The sequence below is a fragment of the Lepisma saccharinum genome, chromosome 19 (genome assembly GCF_977018435.1).
Source record: "Lepisma saccharinum chromosome 19, izLepSacc3.1, whole genome shotgun sequence".
Lineage (NCBI taxonomy): Eukaryota > Metazoa > Arthropoda > Insecta > Zygentoma > Lepismatidae > Lepisma > Lepisma saccharinum.
This window is the reverse complement of record NC_139247.1, coordinates 14,702,345-14,715,388: the sequence shown is the minus strand read 5'-3', so window position 1 is coordinate 14,715,388 and position 13,044 is coordinate 14,702,345. Positions and strand designations below refer to the sequence as shown.

The following is a 13,044-nucleotide window of genomic DNA, read 5'->3' as shown; positions in this document are numbered from 1 at the left end:
CAACAAAATTTTCGTGCGCTGAAATTATTGCGCTCTAGTCTTTCAAGGTTCGATCCCTGGTAGAAACTCCAAAATTTCTGTGATGGCCTAACATCGTGAGGACAATTGAGAAGCTACTTGAAATCAATATGTAAGCGAATTCCACTCTCAAAGCTAGATGCGACTCGATGTGATGACCACGCGTCACCGAATGGAAAAACACTTCGGAGGCTTTGTCCTTCAAAATTAATTTTACTGAATAACTATACTTTTCTTTAGAGGACCTAGACATGGCTTTTTTGCACAGTACAATGTTGTTTTGTTTCACCCTACTTTTATAGTTTTAAATTCAAAGGATTCCACTCCCGAACCATGAGAATGACACACTACGAAACCAGAGGTCCAAGGTTCGGACCTTGGACAGGTGTGGATGCATCATGTCTGGCATCGCTATTCCTTCGGATCATCATTCAGTCTCATCGTCGCATTTAACACAAAAGGTAGAAAAGCGGCGTAAAATAACGAAATATAAATTATTGATTGACTTGGTTCATTTTACTTCACTTTTCTGACACTTTTTGGCTAATCGTGAAGATGAGAATGAGTTAAGATTAACTTGATGAAAGGACCATCACAAAGAAGACACATTCTCAGGCCAGGATTCGAACACGGGACATTCTGCTTCGTAGCGTAACCTGCTAAACACTCCACACGAAGTTGTCGGCCTAAATAGAAATGTAAATTAGAAAATGCCGTATTGAATTTGCAGGAACCGAGTTCACCAGCAAGGGCAAAAGATTTTTGCTCCCACTAGGATAGACAAATAACAGAAAATGCTTCATAAGTAATTTGGCTCTCCGTATTTCATTATATTATTATGTAAGCAACTATTATTCACTATATACTTTTGGATAAATTTTATTTGTATGTCTAGTCAACTTTTCCGCCTAAGCAGCAGCCACTGCATTTGCGGGTGGATGCGGGGGTTGTTAAAGGTCCAGGAATTTTAAATAAACCCAATTCCGGTCCAGTAGAGAAAAGCAGCAAGCGTAAATGGGTTCTGGACCGTAATGAACCTTTTCATTTGTAAAGTTTTCAATTCGGTCCAGGAATATTCTTCCCAGATGAATTTCAATTCGGTCCAGGAACCTTATTTCTTGATGAATTTAAATATGGTCAAGGAACATTTTTTCCGGATCAGTTTAAATAGGGTCAAAGTTCCGTATTGAAATGAAACAATTCGCAATTTGGTACGAATTTAGATTGTGCGAGAGAATAGGTTCCGGTCCTATAATGGGATTAGAATGTATGCGTTCCCTAATCTTTAACAATCCCAGGGTTGTTAATGGTCCAGGTATTGTAAATAAATTCATTTCACATCCGGGAGAGAAAATCAGCAAGTGTAAATGGGTTCTAGGCGTCAATTCGGTCCAGGAACCTTTTTTCCGCATGAATTTAAATACGGTGCAGGAACCCTTTTTTCGGTAAAATTTAAATGCGGTCCAGGAACCTTGTTTTGCGGCTGAATTTAAACACTGTCCAAGAACCTTTTTTCAAGGATCAATTAAAATTCGGTGCAGGATTTTTTTCCGGATCAATTTAAATACGATCCAGTAACTTTTTTTAATGGAACAATACACTACTAGGACCGAATTTAAATTGTGCGAGAAGAAAGGTTCCGGTCCTGCAACGGAACCCAATAAAACCCATAGAAGTTATGGGTAGATGGACCTTTGACAACCCTGGTGGAGGCTAAATGAAGAAAAATCAAAAAATATGCAGAATTTTGAAACGTATTATTTCTAGAGCATGCACACTACTATAAAATGTCGACTACATACCTCGTTTCCTTCCTTAATTGAAATGTGACTTATTCTTCATCACATGTGAGATCAACCGCCCTGGGAGTCAAACGCGGTCTCCTGTGAAATTAGAAAGTTAATGTGTTGGACATTTGGTTGATCAGTCGATCCTACTTCACCTTTTTCGAGAGGAAAACAAGCTGGCAGCTTCACATTCGAAATTTCACTTCGCCTTTCCCCCGTGGCGGAGTGGTTAGCACATTGTGCTACGATGCCAGGTGTGCCGGGTTCGAATTCCGGACTGAGCATGGGTGTTTGTTGTGTCCATTGATGAATTTAATCATATCATCACTCATCCCCATCTTCGCAATTAGCCAAATGTGGCAGAAGAGCGAAGTAAAATGAACCAAATCAATCGAAATTTCACTCGCAAATCATGAAAATGAGATCTCAAGCACCCCGTGATCCTACCGGAATCTCAGGTTTACAGAAGCTAACTACGAAACAACTGCTTGGATCAAACTGTTCTTCGAACTAGCTGATAGTCATCAATTGTCGACCAATCAACACAGTAGGGCAAAAAGAAGCAGATGTTTCTTGAAAATGAGTGGAAAGTTACCAAGGAAGGATATAAAATTGGTACATTACAAAGGCTTATTATGTCCTTTCCCTTCATTGCAGGTTATGAGCACAAGGGTTGAGTGTGGGAACCTGAAGGAACCGCGACATCTTTGTCATTCATCTCCTGCCAGAAAAGGGACAAACAGTAGAATTTTGTCTCTTGCAATTCAAAAAGCATATGTCCATGCTGAACCATAAAGTAATTAACCCAGAAAGTCCTAGCTACCTGCAGTGCGTTTCGGCGCGGCCGATAACCAGAGCCAGATGAAGAAAAGATTTTGTGGGAAGGGGTGACCTGGCTTAGGCCCCCTGGTGTGCATGAAGCGAAAGTGTGTTTTCAAAAGGTCCCCGACTTCCCAGAAAGGAAGGAATGCCTTTCCCGGTCATTCAAAACCTCTATTCATCAATAGTGTTAGGTACATTAAACTATGGAATAGAACTGTGGGGGTTAAAGGGGGACAACACAATAATTGGCACACAAACAGAATTTTATAAGAGAGTAATGGGCGTAAGCAGAGGCACGGCCAACTGTGGGATTCTTAAGGAATTGGGACTGAACAGAGACGCGGTACAAGCACGGATGAGGGTTGTTAAATATTGGATGCGATTATCACAAGAGGGTCAAACTACGCTGAGGGGACAATGTTTGGAAATACAGACAAGAGAGGATAACGTTTACAGCTGGGGCCTGGAAGTGAAAAATCTCTTATATAATAGCGGAATGGGTTGGGTATGGGAAGAGGGAGGAAGGGGGGGCATCTCAACAGAAAATCAAATCAGGGACAGGTTACTCGACATAGACAGACAAGAAATAATAGCAGACTGCCAAACAAAGACCTCAATCAGGGAACAGCTAAGAGTAAGAGAATGGGGGAAAGCGAAATATATCCAGGTGGTGGGAAAAAATGAAAGAGGCGCGCTGGCATGGTTCAGATTAGGGGGATGGAAACAACTAAGAAAGAGAAACGAAGCAGGGGAAACGATATGTCCTTTGTGCAATGGGGAGGAGACGGACAAGCATATCCTACTGAACTTTCATTCTACACGTGACCTAAGGGACAAATGGATGAAAAACTTAACAGGTAGGGAGGTGATAGAAGTGGTAGACGACAGAATAAAGATAAAAGAAGCGGGGCAGCAAGTGGGGAAATACCTGGGAGAAGTAAGAGAATGGCGGGGGAAAGCTATTAGAGAAGGCAACGAAATGAGTGATCATGCTCCAGACGAGCCATCTTTATAGTGTAAGTGTGTGTAAAGCAAAATGTATGCGTGTTTTGGTGAGAGTGCAGGAAAAGAGAAGTGAGGAGAAAGACTGGAAGAAGAACTACCGAGGGAGGGGAAGAATGTGTATATAGGGAAAAAAAGTAAGAGACAGCTTAAACGAAAACTAAATGTAACAAAATAGTGTAGAAAAATCAAAAATATGTAGTGCGTACAGCCTATGGCTTGCACAAAAAGAAAATATATCTAATCTAATCTATTCGGGGGTGGTCCCTTTGACAAAACATCAATATTCTCAAAATTCTTCGAACGGACTGTGTAAAACATTGCAATACTCCAAAAACTGAACCTGCTCTGCAACACAAGGAAAATGCCTCATTTAGCAAGCAATGTGCCTTTGTTAAGTTGGCAAGTTCAGTATGTCACTACATTTTAAATAATGCTGATGGAAAAAATTAATAAAGTTTGTTAAATGACAATGACTCCTTACCACAAGAATATAATTATTCTTTACGGATATCCCTTATAACGATTGGGAGTTCGACGTGTTGACCCCACGTCACCCCATTACTGGTTAAAGATCTCCACACCTCTAAATTTTTAGGTAGGATTGTGGGAAGGACTGGCAGTCGGGAGATAGACCAAGGCCCTTCCAGGGCTGTCGAACCACAGGTTATTAGCTATTTATAAATGCTTAAATATATGTGCAACCTCACATGTCTTTCCAGTGACTTATTGCAAGGGTTTGTTATTGTACTTGACTCAACAAAATAAGCTTACTGTGTGAGGCAGATTCATACGAACCAAAAATACCCAAAATAATAACAATAATAATAATAATTTACTTCAAAATTACAAAAATGTATTTACTTGTTCTTGTTTAAATTTTCGATTCTTCGAAAAGTTTGTTAAGGAGTTGAGTTGAGTTTGTGTTTTTAGTCCAATTTATGCACAGTAAGGCTAATCAGGACTGGACCTACAGTTTAAAGTAAGATCCGGACCACTGTGTACCTCCACCCATGTATCGAACCCGGGACCCCCCGATTACAAGGCAACAATGCTATCACTGCGCAATCGGGGAGGCATCGTTTGTTAAGGAGGATTCTCAAAATCGGTCTTCACGATATCGAGAAAAATATGCGACTCGAGAAATCGTACAGTTTGTGAAGATAATTACTTTTAACACGTTGCGTGTTTTAGACTGTTTCAATAGTAGAATAGATATTTGGTGCGAATAATACTACTTACCCGGAGATATGAGGCATCCTGCCACCATTATACTTATTTAGCTTGTATTGCGCTCTGATTCGGGACCAGTTGTAACTGTTTGCATATATGTGGTTTACCGCTGCACAAGCGGTCGTTCTTCAATCTACCAAGCTCAAAACATTGTTTGGACGCAACGGCAACACTAAACGCCCAACCCTGCCTGTTGTTGACCTGCGACTGCTAGGGGTGGAAAGACCGCTCCCTCAAAATTTCGAGAAACAACGAAGTTCTAGGTTCCTACACTGACATCCACTATAGCTAGAACCAGGAAAACGAGAAAGAAATGTGGTTTTGGGTTCGTGCCACTCAAATTAAGAACAGTGTTTCTAACTGAAACAAAAAATTACTGAAAAACTATTTTGCAATATTTGTCATGAAAGTAAAATTTTCAGCAAAATGTAGAACAGTTTGCCGGGGCCACGTGAACGTTTCGGGGGGCCAGTGCTCCCCCGTGCCCCCCCTTAACGACGTCCCTGTCCACCAGCCCCAAGATGCGCACAGTGGCAGGACAAGAAAGCGAATGTTGGAAGCATAGGGTTGCGAATGTTGTATGATCGACCAACTGAAGACGAAAGCTTTTAGTTCATTGAACTTTACAGAAAAGACAACAAACCAATACCTATCCTAACCAAATTAAAAACTAAAACGATATTGTACACAAGGCATTTTCAAACAAGTTACTACAACTCTGTAAAATGATTAACTGGATACTCTTCGAGTGGCAAATTATTGTTGTCCTTGTTTGTTCCCGAGAAGGGAGTTTTGAACAGTTCGGGTTTTGTCATGTGACAAATTGTGCAATTTCTACAAATATTGGCAGACGTCACGAAAAAAACTCGGCCATCTGATTGCCATTATTGCATTGAGGACGTTAGAATTAGCCAATGCTGAACTCTACAAAAAAAAAAAAAAGTAAACAATCTACAAATAGAGAAATGAAACAGGTTTCGACAAAACATTATTTTTCTCTGATCACTCATAAACTGCTTTTATTAATTTTTGGAGCGAATTTACAATACCGGACACCTCCCCGATCTTCGTAATATTTTGCATACTCACTAATTGAGGCCTCCTAACGAATTTGAAGTTAAAATGTCTGGCTCACGTGTAGAAATTGCAAAATAAGCTAAATTGAGTGGTCAGTGATCGGAACAGACAATGCACGATTGCTCATTATTTACCGGAAGATTTTGTGTCTCCAATACTTAAAGAATGAAAGATACATTCCTGATATTACTACGACCCCAAATTTTAACTACGTTTGCCTAACCTAATCTTACCGTGAATGGTTTGTGAGGCTATGCGTGAATGGCACCGTAAAAAATGTCAGTTTCGTAGCACTTGAGCGACAAATTTTAACTACACAATCGTGATTAAGTGTCCTAAATTATTGACTATGCGAAATATGAATGAATGCCATGTACCCAACAAAAAGTGGCTAAAAAAAACTTACAAAAGAAAGAACTTTATTCCCTACCTTCCTCACACCACGCAGATCTGAACAAGTGAACGCTACATTGAACAAAGATGGTTTCCATGCTTTTATTTGGAGAATGATCGTGGTAATTGAAAAGCTTATTTTACAACTTTTACACGTCAATTAACAATTTCAACACGTCACCCCCACATGGTAACCTCAGATACTTCATCGGGACTACGTATTTCGTGAGTATAAGAAGTAGGATAGAAATTACGGATGGGTTCGGTATTGTATATTCTTACCTAATTTTGGTAACAGTATGGTATAGGAAAAACACATTTCTTCAAATTTACAGGAGAAACAACTTGCGGAACTGAGTTTCTGTAGACTTTTGAAAGCTCATGGAAGTGTTTTCTCCCTTCGTTCAACTTATTCGGCAGGTAAATCACGTATTTTTCAACATTAATGTTTCTCCGATGCACAAAAGCTCTTGTCTCAATTACGTTCGACTACAAGAACCAAATGTTCCATGCGTTCAATGACGTAACTCCTGGTCAGTGTTTCCAAACTTGCCACTGTTTTACGAGAACATGACAATTTTAACTATGTTTGCCTAACCTCACAGAACCTAACCTACAGTCGGGACGCGCTAACAACCGGCGTGGAACCACCCACTCAGGTAGCGACGCGCTGTTGCCGGATTGACCTACTTCTGGATTTTCGCGAGTCCACAGAAACGTATAGGATTTAAACATCTGGTTCAACAGTCAACAACGGGACACTTCCAATTGTTCTCATTCCGACTCTGTTCATATTAGAAGGAACAACGTTAATAGGCGGAGAGCTTTTGGCTAAGTGAAGTGCGTTCTTTTTTTTAATATTCAGTCTGATTTCTGTATTGAATACTTTTGTGAGTGAGCAGGCATTCGTGTGTGTGTTTGTAAGAGTTGTTTGGAGAAATTGTACTGCAATGTCGGAAACAAGAAAGAAAGTAATTGGTACACAGGGAAGAGAAATGATTTTGATACTACTCCTGTTCTTTCATTCATTTTTTATGTTTTTACATACAGGTAGCTCGAAGCATTAATAACACATGCACTAAATGCATCATTAATGTTAAGGAAATCGAGCAATTGCCAAGCGTTTCGTTGTAATTTATTGAACTCTGTATTGCCAGAGCCTGTATTCTCATGTAGGTTCCCAAATTATCTCACTTCACACACCCACATGTGGCTCCCCGATGGTAGAGTGGTAGGGTAAGCGTCGTCGCCTTGTAATCAAGTAGTCCTGGGCTCGATACCCTGTCGAGGCACATAGTGGTTCAGATCGCACTTCCAACTCTAGGTCCATTCCAGATTAGCCGTAGCCATAGTGTGCATAAAGTGGACTTTAAAACACCAACTCAATCAATCAATCAATCAATTCACACACAATTGATTTGTTCTTGATAAATTCTTTTCCGTAATACAGTAACTCAGTTCTGTGAAATTCTGTTTTAGAGGTAAATTTTTGTAGGTTCCACATAATATAATTTAAAAACGTGTTAACGAAACAAAGTTGTACGTAATTTGTTTATACGTAATTCGCACTAAATTTCAAGAAATACATTTCATTTGTACGTTCTGAAGCTTCAACAATGTCACAGAAGTATAAATTCCATGTCATTACAAAACAAAGGGTGAGTTTTGTATACAAAAACAATAGGCGGGCATAGCTGCGGTCGGTATCTAGTTGCTAAAAAGACGAACGCCACATTGTGACAAAGAAGGCAAATAGAGGCAGCATGAAATCAAAGGAGAACGATTTGCCACAGTTGTTCATAACACAAGATGCATTTTTTTTGTAGGTAATTGTGATACGATACAACACAAGTAAAAGATGTCCGTAGCTGATGCTTGCAATGTACCATAATAAAAACACAACAGAGGTTCTTTCAGTGAAGGTTTTCGGTTGTTGTGTAGAGCAGCAAATGTTTCATGCTTGCCAGAAAATTAAATTCACACGGGAAGTTAACGTTAACCTATAAGGAACTTCAGATTCAAACTTCTAGATTCATTAATTTATCACTTTACGACAGAAATAACATATATTAGCATACTGATATGTACATGCTTAATTTCGCGTGACGTTTTATTTTTTCCCGAGCTTGCCAACAGCTGATTAGCCTGTCTGCCTGTTTGTGCGAACGTAGCAACCCAGAAAAACCCCAGCCACATGGCAGCCAACAAGAGGACAGAATTTGGTCACGTTCTGATTGCACACCGCTTCTTATCACGGGCCGACTGTAACCTTGGGTGCATGGTTCGTGGGGCTATTTATGAATGGTTTGTGGGGCTATTAGAATGGTTTGTGAGGCTATCCATGAATGGTGTGTGGGGCTATTTATGAATGGTTCGTGGGGCTATTTATGAATGGTTTGTGTATTTATGATTGGTTTGTAGGGCTATCCGTGAATGGTGTGTGGATCTACACATGCATGGTTCGTGGGGCTATCCGTGCATGGTTTGTAGGGTTTTCGAACCTGGCAAAAAATACAAAATGAATAACACAAAAGTAGGTATTTTTCGGTGAAGAAGGTTGCAACACTGCAAACCCACTGATCATCGACAACACTAGTCAAGATTTCTCCACCATATTGTGTGTGAGAGGAACAAAGAATAATTACTCCATATATGGAAAATTCAAGATATTTTCGTGAAAAAAGCAAAATTCCACCTTAAACAATGTTTCGCAATGCATAATAGGTAAGTACGAATGTAAAAAATGACGAAATGAACGCGTGAAATGTGTTTTCCCTATACCATACTGTTACCCTATTTTTTTCTTTTATGCACATCAACAATTTTGTTTTTAATGTTTTCTTTACATTATATCATATTTGCTTTAACATTGGTATTGTCATAATTTTAACGTGCTTCATGTATGTAATTTCTGACAATTTGTAACATATGTATCGTATGTTTATTTGGTTCATTTCAACAAGAGTTTACGTTCATATTTACTATGTGTGAATTACTCACAAGATTAACAATATAAATTACAATTTTACTTACGTTTTTTGCGAGTATTAATACGTTTTCTTCAATTACGACGTTTCGAGAGATAACTTCTCTCTTCTTCAGGTTTCGGTGTTTTATATGCAATTCATAAAGTCATAGCTTCGTCACTCGCAAAAAACGTAAGTAAAATTGTAATTTATATTGTCAACAAGGGTTGCATTTTACTTGGTCTACTGTATTATATTACAACAGGTATGGGAGGAGAGGGGGCAAATGCAGATCACCTGTTCCCCTGACTGATTTAGAACCGCATGCCACTGATGTGTATAATTAAATCAGAATAATGAACATGCCATTATAAATTTTTGCACTGCTGCTAGCTGAATTTTAAAATCTTCCCCGATATGATAGTCAGCCATATATTATAATACTGTATATTGATTGGTTAATTGAGTTGGTGTTTTAAGTCCACTTTATGCACAGTAATGCTAATTAGGACTGACCTACAGTTTTAAAGTGAGGTTCAACCCTCCACTGGGTATCGAACCCAGGACCCTTGATTACAAGGCGACAATGCTACCATAGAATGTATTGAATAGTTATTAATGCTGTTTCTAGTGAACCTTCTTTAGAAAGGCCACTCCGGTAAAATAATTTAATTGCGTTAATACAAGCTTGTATTATTTAACAAATTAAATGTTTTAAGATTACATTTCATAGCTTGTCTTAGTTGCATTCAGGACTTTCATTAAGTTGCATTTTGGGGGAAAAAAGCTGGGTCCCGAGAAAAAGAGGCTGGCACCTGAATTATTTTTAGATTTGTCTACGCCTGGCTATGAGCACCAAACATGAACTGCCTAGCCTACATAAGAAAGCAGTGGAAAAATCGTTATGCACCAAAAATGAAGTTGTAATAAAAAAAACCTTTTTCGTTATTTGTTGATAGGATGTATAGAATTTGACCTGTACAAAACACATGTGCATAACTGGGTGTTTCATAAATAATTGAGGGGTTACAAAAATTATTGACTTTATGTTAATGAAACCAGTCCAGAATGATCGAGGAACACAAACAGTTTGTGCGTGTATGTTTTATTAAGCTGTGAGTTCATATCCCTGCCGCTAGGCGACACTCAAATCACCCACATTACTCAATGTGCAATGCTTTGGTCCCTAAAGTCAACAGTCCTTACACAGTGTGACTTCTTGTTCGTGGGGTTTCATCAAAGACAGGGTATTCCGCTCACCGATGCCATGTGACACCACAGCCCTAAGGGAGTGTATGATCACAGCAATAGATATTATTGACAAATCCATGTCATGGAAGGAAAAACTTCTTCTCCAGAAAACGCACAGTAAGTTTAGTTGAGTGTTCGTTTTAAGTCTGCTTTATGCACAGAAAGGTTAATCAGGACTGGAACTACAGTTCAAAGTGAGATCTGAACCACTGTATGTGTCCACCGGGTATGGAACCTGGGACCCTTTTATTAGAAGATGTTACCACTATGCCATCAGGGAGGCCTGCATGCAGTAAGTAAAACTCTGAAGTATGTCTTAACAGACATAATTAAAAATAGAGCCATATAACAAATGCTTGTGTACCGTGATAAATTTGGAAGTGAACAATTGGAACTTGGGCAAAAAACAAATGTTGCATATAGCCTATGTGAAGTGAGAGGAAATTAGGGTAACAGTATGGTATAGTGAAAATACATTTCTTCAAATTTACAGGAGAAACTACTTACGGAACTGAGTTTCTGTAGACTTTTGGAAGCTCATGGAAGTGTTTTCTCCCTTCATTCAATTTATTCGGCTGGTAAATCATGTATTTTTCAACATTAATGTATCTCCGATGCACGATACCTCTTGCCATCATTACCGTCCACTATGTGAATCAAATGTTCCGTGCGTTCGATTATGTAAACCCCTGTTAGTGTAGCAACCACGCGGTAGTTTTACAAGATGACGTGTAAGCGTTTTTTTTTTTCAATTTAATTTTCTAGGTTTTCCTAACCTAACTGAACCTAACCTTCCGTGAATGGTTTGTGGATCAATTTTCGCTTAAAAACCTTCTGTGAAACGTTTGTGCGGCATTTTTCAGTTAATAAGTTTGGAAACATTGCATATCAGCTGACGATAGACAACGTGAGTCAAGATTTGCCCGCCAAATTGTGTGTAACGAAAGCGAATTAACAACAAACAATAAATACTTGTAATGTGAAAAATTACGCTTTTTTTCAATGAAAAAAGCAAAATCCCATGTTCAAAAATGTTCCGTTATGCATAACAGGGGTACTAGTTTACTATCCTTCGGACACATTTATTTATTTTTACAGAAGAAACTACTTACCGTAATAAGTTCCTGTAGCATTGTCGAACATCGGGAAGGTGTTCTGTGTGATGTGGGAATGTTTCATAGCTGAAATTCATGTTGTTCGTTGAAAATTAATTCTCCGACGGAGAATAGCTAGCCCCACGAGCCATTGGCGGGTCGATAGGTTAGTTCTGTTAGGTTAGGAAACATAGTTCAAATTTCATCAAAACAACGTTGATACACCTTCAGGAATGTTCCGCGAAGCAGAAACATAAGTACGAATGTCAAAAATTGACGAAACGAAAAAATTAGAGGTGTCCGAAGGATAGTAAATTTTTACCGATTTTATTTTGTGGCCCCTTTCAAAGCAATGTTCTGTATTGTTTTTCCCACTTGATACCCTTGTCAGACAGGGTTAACCCTAAAGGAGGTTTTACACAGAAGTGAACAGCAACGTTTCACATCACAGCGGTATGGCAAGTTGCAAAAGCCTGCGTTCGATTGGTGAAAATCTGGGTTGCATGTCGTTTGTATGAAATCTTCCTTAAATTCGGCCAGCCAAAATTAAAATGCTAAAAGCAGCACAAACCTACCCAGCTTAACACATTCATTTAAGTACGCGATCCGAACATGTATAACTTTTTATTCTCAGCCATGAAAAAGAACATTCTGACAAACGTTGCGTCTATTCTTGTGCGACATTGCTTTTTTCGAAAGAAATAAAAACACTGATATGGGAGAGATGCGATACTTCTCTGTGGATATAGGTTGTCTGATGTTCAAAACACACACTTGTTTTACATTGTCTGTGTGAGAATATACAAGTAACAATGTGTTTTGAAACTTTTCCTTCTCGTCAACTCGCAAATTTCTCAATCAAAAAATTCAACAACTCATTGTCCAGTTACAAAATTGATCAATGTGCGTGTGTGTGTCATTACACACCTGCAAATACTTACGTTTTAACTTGCATTAAAAAGCTTTAGTCATTTTATTCCTGTTCTGCACTGGTTTTAAAAATGGTTTCGCTCTTATTATGGATCCTCTATTACATTGAACAATATTCTGCAATTACAATCATGAATCAACTCAACAGCTGTTTGTCATCTGACTAGAAGTTCATGATCTTACGGTTAGTCACACGCCATATACCAAAGAGCAAAGTAATGAACACACAATTTTTAAAAAATTACATTGTTCATTATTGAAGAAATGATTACGTACAGGGAGTGAGTTCATATTAAGCTGTCTCTGTTAAGAACCTAAAATCAGTTTTCACCCAAAAGAAATATTAATTTTATAATCTACGAATATATTGTAAAGAGGTATGCGTTCACTATAGGACAAATAACAGAAAGGAAATGAATTCCTATGGTACATTTCTTCACGTACCACAAGCTTATTTTTAATACGAAAGAT

General features: G+C 38.7%; 1 protein-coding gene across 1 annotated transcript in view; it reads right to left on the bottom strand.

Annotated features, from left to right (window-relative positions):
• LOC146002807 (uncharacterized) overlaps positions 1-12,839 on the bottom strand; it is a 33,999-nt gene extending 21,160 nt beyond the window's left edge. The window contains exon 1 of the mRNA XM_083140763.1: positions 12,585-12,839. The gene's annotated coding sequence lies outside the window, so the exon portion shown is untranslated. The remainder of the gene's footprint in view (positions 1-12,584) is intronic.
• Between the last annotated feature and the right edge of the window lie 205 nt (positions 12,840-13,044).